Genomic DNA, 6,000 nt, shown 5'->3' with positions numbered 1-6,000 from the left:
TGTTAGGTGGACTACTGAGTGTAAGTAATTACCATAAATTCCCTTAACATAGAGAGAGATTTCATAAGTTCTGAATCTAAAGAACCCTAACTAAAACAGTGAGTTTCGAGGCCACCAGATCTATATAGTGAGACCCTGTCTCAAACTACTGGGGATGGGAAGACACCTTTTTCATAGTGTCTATGAGGGCTTTTCTATAAGTCTAGCTTATGGCAGAAGACCCATTCTGACTGTGTTGACACCATCCAACACGCTCAGGTCTCTGAGGGAAGAGTAAGCCACCCCTGACATGTTTGCTGTCATCATCATGGACTATACACTCTACATGAGTGTGTTGTATGTGCCATGCTTTTGTGTAACTGAAAGCCCAGTAGGTCTGTACACAGTCACACAAGTGTATGTTTGGAGTGTTGAGCTGTGACTTTGCGATGACATTGGGTGATGACATTTCTTATCTCCATGATAACCCTGTGGAGCATCACTGCTGAACCTGTAGATGTCATTAACAAAATGACTCTGGGCTTTCCACTGATCTTTGTCAGCCTAAGGTCTGGGAATTGTTAATCCTTCCTCTTTCTGTGTGAGACTTTGACCACAATGCGCAGCACTGGAAACTATATTACCTTGTGCTTCTTAAAGGCTGATCTTAACCAGACTAGTTAAACTAACCAGACTAGTTAAACATCAATTTCAGACCCATAAGATTCATATTTGTATCAGCTAATGCTTTGGTCAGTGGACGATTTCATATGAATGGTTGTGTGTTACATCACACCACAGTTATGAAGAGAACACTAACTCACTTAGAGAAAGGACCCAATTCCTTCGTATAGGTCAAGATTCTCTAGAGAACTACAGCTGATAGAGCGAATATGTGTGTGTTATTTTATATATATATTACATATTGTGTAATACAGTTGTATTTTATAAATGATTTATTAGAGTGGCTTACAAACTGTTTTCTGACTATTCCAACAATGCAAAGTCCAAAGATCCAGTAGTTATTCATCTCAAAAGTCTCTAAAACCAGTGAAGGAATGAATTTGCCAGAGAGTTTGGCAAGCAGGCAGGGAGCAAGTCCCCTTGGCTGTCATCTAAATGTGTGACATAGATTTATCTTTCCACCTCTAAAGATCTGGACTAGAGTCAATCTCCACTTCCAAAGAGTCATTCAAGAGAAAGCTTCGAGTCCCCAGCCACTTGAGTTTTAGCTGAGTCGCCATCAGACCTTCTGATCTTCCACTGTTTCTATTCAGATTCGGTCTAAGCTGTGGAAATGTATCATCAGTAACAAAGCAAATTAGCTTCCGACAGAATGCTCTAGATGTTCATTTCTACTAATTTCTGTAACTTTTGAAATTGTTTTCTGTGTATGGTTGTTTCACCTGCCTGCACGTCTGAGCAGAGCTGTGACTGGTGTGCAAAAGAGGCCAGAAAAGGGTGTCAGGTCCCTTCTTGAAGTTAAGAGTAGTTACCTGCCACCACGCGGGTGCTGGGAACTGAACCCAGGTTTTTGGGAAAGAGCAACAGGTCTGCCTAGGCCCTTCAGGCCTGTAAAATTAAACTTCATCTTTGCTTCCATTACAACATAAAGCAGATTAAAAGATGGGAGAGTTCAGATAATATTGCTGGAGTCATTCTTCTAGAAAAGCAATGTCCTTCACTCTAACAATACTGCAGCATATCCCTCTGGCTTGAGTAATTTATTGACTGAGGCGACTCTCAGGTAACTGAGGCTTATCTCAAATGTCCAGTATGTGTAGATGACCTTGAGCTTCTGATCCTCCTGCCTCCACCTCCAAGTAGTTTTGAAAAGGAAGATCAACCCACTGTCACATAAGGTTCCCCTCTATAATCTACCTTCTGATCAGTTTTCTCCTTCTGGTTTTCCAGTCACCACCTGGTGGGCCTCAGTGGCCATAGGACTCGGGAAGAGTATCAAAAAGGCCAGTGCTGAAGGCTTTTGACCACACAGGGGCTGTCACCTGCCGTAACAGGGATACCATGGAGCAGCAGTCCCAGCTCTGTGTGAGGGAGGCCTGGGATTCTGCCCAACAGGCACCAGAGCACCTAATCCCGGAAGACCTGTTTTCTGGGCATTCTCAGGCATTGCCGCTTCCTCTGTTTCCAAAGCTGGGGCAGCTCTCTGGGTATCCCTGGAACCTCACCAAGCCGCTGCGTGCTGAGCCCTGTGGTCTCCTGAGTGGGGCCTGTCCGAAACACAAGCGCAGAGAGCAGAGCACACTGAAGCCAGCAGAAGAGCAACGTGAATGGGTCCCCTGTCTTGAGAATCCCAAGGAGCCTCAGGCATCTCCAAAAGTGAGGAACCTGACCCTTCAGCCTGCGGCAGACCATTTCGCTGTCCTCCAAGAAGAAAGGAAGAAAACACCTGAAATCCACGCGGGACATTCGCTGTGATGCCTTCCTCCTGCTTCAGAACAGCCACTCCCAAGTCTCAAGTCTTGTCCACCACCTCAACACCCACCCCCGGGAGCAGCTCCCAGCTCCCTCTGCCTCTCTTTGGTACCAGGACTTGGGAGGTTTCTTCGAACAAAGAAGCCTCGTAGGATTGCCCTCGGTGCACAACGTTCTCTCTTTGTACATGTTCATCTCCATCTCAATAAAATACCCTCAAACCTGACATTCTCACTGTGAGTTTTTCCTTGAGTTCTGGGATCAGACTGTCTCACAAGGCCTCAGGTAAACCAGTGGTGATATTACTGTCCTAGAATTTGGGAAATAATCCACCATTAAAACCAAATTCAAGCCAGTAAAAGTATCTTTATTCAGAAGGTATAATATACCAAGGAGATCGCTGGGTTCAGGATTCAAAATGGTAGGCGGGGTGGGGGGATGGGAGGGCAAATCAACCTTTTAAAGCAAGAAAACACAAACTAGGTTGGGTGGGAGCAAGACTAGGGGCAACCAATTGGGTACAGACATATTGCTTGTTTCCAACTGCTTTTCACGCCTGGTATCTTAAGTGGGTTATTATTAGCCATGTGCCTCAGTTGGCTTTCCCTGATAACTTGGCCTGGACGGAGACCAGCCAATTGGAGCCTCTTTAGCAGCTGTTGGGTTTGTGTCCTGCCTGGGTGCTAACCAACAAAAGTATAGGATAAGAAATTGTGTTCTAAGTTCATAAGGGACATCTGTGGCCAGAAGCCGTTCCTGGAATCTAGCTGTTTCTTAGCATTCGCCCTTGTACAAGATTGAGACTTTATTACAAGATGGGGTCTCTGGGGCTAAAGGGGCCCACAACAGTGTGAACTGAAAATCAAATTTCTAAAAATCATATCTGACAGTATATGAAATAAGTGAAAGCTATGAAAACTATCATGACACAAAACTTATTAGCTGGTAGAGCATTTACATTTGTCTTTTTGCCATCTTTGGGATACAACCCCCATAATATGTAGATAAGGTATGCTGTACAGTTTGAAAGAAAATGGCCCCCAAAGGCTCACAGGGAGTAGCACTACTAGGAGGTGTGGCCTTGGTGGAGTGGGCGTGGCTTTGTTGAAGGAAGTAGATTGGTGCAATTGGGGGAGGCTTTGAAGTTTCATAAATTCAAGTTAGGCCTCGCGACTCAGTTTCCTGCTGTTTCCAGATCAAGATATTGAACTCTCAGCTCCTTCTGCAGCGCCATGCCTTCCTGGATGTTGCCATGCTTCCTCCCATGGTGACAATGGTCTAAATTTCTGAAACTGTAAGCCAGCCCCAATTAAATGTTTTCCTTTATTAGAGTTGCTGTGGCCATGGTGTCTCTTCACAGCAATGGGACCCACACTAAGACAGTTGCCATGGCTACAACTGTTGTCACTCATTATCCACCTAGAGTCTCCTTGAATTTCTGTAGCCCCTCTGTCACTGTCAGATTTTGTTGTTATTTTGTTTCTCAAACTTGGCAAGTTAGTGTGATTTAGGAAAGAGAATCTCAACTGAGAAAAAGATATCCATTTAGATTGCCAGTAGGCAAATCTATAGGGTGTTTTCTTGATTAGTGGTTAATGTGGGTGGGCCTAGCCTATGGTAGGTAATGTCATCCCTGGGAAGTTGGTTCTAGTCCTATAAGAAAGAAGTCTGGTTATGCACACTATGTGGAGCAAGCCAGTAAGCAGCATTCCTCCCTGCCTATGCTTTTGGTTCTGTCTCCAGGACTTGCCCTAACTTCTCTTCATGGTGGTCTATAACTGGAAACTGAAATAAACCCTTTCCACCCTCTACTGACTGAATTTATGTCAACTTCACACAAGCTGGAGCTTTCACAGAGAAAGGAGCCTCAGTGAGATCCAGCTGTAAGGCATTTTCTCAACTAGTGATGGGGGGGGCCCAGCCCATTGTGGGTGGTGCCATCCCTGGGCTGGTTGTCCTGAGTTCTATAACAAAGCAAACTGAGCAAGCCAGGGGAAGCAATCTAGTTAACAACATCCTCCATGGCCTCTGCACCAGCTCCTACCCTGCTTGATTCCTGTCCTACTTCCTCCAATGATGAATTACAATGTGGAAGTGTAAGCCTAATAAATCCTTCCCTCCCCAACTTGTGTTTGTTCATGGTGTTTCATCACTGCAATAGAAACCCTAAGACAAGTCGGTAACACAGTAGTGGGCTATTTCTTTGATAGATATGAACTGTTGTTGTTGTTTTGGGGTTTTTTGTTTGTTTGTTTGTTTGTTTGTTTTTGAGAGTAGTGTGAAAGGACTTTGGAACTTTGGGCTGGAAAAGCCAAAGAGTGTTGAGAGCTCAGTAGAATGTCCTGTGGGAGCTTGGATAAGAGTGTTGAGAGCAGGGCCTTGCTTATAAAGTTTCAGAGGGAAGTTTAAGACTCTATCCTTGCTACTCGCTATTTTGTTTTATTTGTTTGTTTGTTTACTTCTACTTACTTTACATCCTGCTCACTTCCCCCCCCAAGGTCACCCCTCCTACAGTTCCTCTCCCTACCCCCACCCTTCTCCTCTGAGCAGGTGGGGATACCCTAGGTATTTCCCCACCCTGCACTTCTCTTCCAGGCTAGGCACACCCTCTCCCTCTGGGGCCAAGCAAGGCAGTCAGTCCAGCTAGAACACATCCCACAGACAGGCAACAGCCGTTGGGACAGCCCGTATTCCAGTTGTTCAGCACCCACATGAAGACCAAGCTGCACATCTACTACATATGTGTGGGGAGGCCTAGGTCCAGCCCATGTATGTTCTTTTGTTGGTGGTTCAGACTCTGAGAGCCCCAGGGGTCCAGGTTAGTTGATTCTGTTGTTGTTCCTGTGGAATTCCTATCCCTTTAGGGGCTGCAATTCTTCCTCCTATTCTTCCATAAGAATCTCCAAGCTCCATCCACTGGGTGTGAGTGTCTGCATTTGTCTGAGTCAGTTGGTGAGTGGAGCCTCTCAGAAGACAGCCTTGTTAGATTTCTGTCTACCAGCAAAAGAGCATCATTAATAGTGTCGGGGACTGGTGCTTGTTCATGTTTCAAGTTGGGCCAGTTATTGGACTAATATCCAAAATTTATAAAGAATTCAAGAATGTAAACACCAACAACCCAAAGTGTCAGAAGTCATAATGAGACAAGCTAATAACTAGCAGGTGATCTTCCTGTGATGGCCGCCTCAGATTATTGCATAATCTACAATAGATTTGCTCTTGTTAAGCAAAGCTGTATGGGAATTCATTTTAAAAAAGATTCCTGATATTAATATACTTTTCCTGTTATTATTAAACATATATAACGATAGTTAAGTAACAGTCCACCCCTTTGGAGCAGATGTCTGCAAATCTATGAAGATGTACTGTCTTGTAGTGATGCTATATAGACAAATAGAGACTTAAGTCCTCACGTTGGTCCTATAAGAATTTCTAAAATTGTATTAGTGATTATTAAGTTCTTTTTATAATGGGACTATTAAGTCCTTTTCTGATAGTCAAAACTGCAATGAGAACTCTGCCAAATGTCACTAGTTAATTGTTCTTCGATAGTAACCAGACTTTCTTTTACTCAGAGCACATTCC

The sequence above is a fragment of the Micromys minutus genome, assembly GCF_963924665.1.
Source record: "Micromys minutus genome assembly, chromosome: 20".
NCBI lineage: Eukaryota > Metazoa > Chordata > Mammalia > Rodentia > Muridae > Micromys > Micromys minutus.
The sequence above is the reverse complement of the archived record's forward strand: the minus strand, read 5'-3'. Positions refer to the sequence as shown.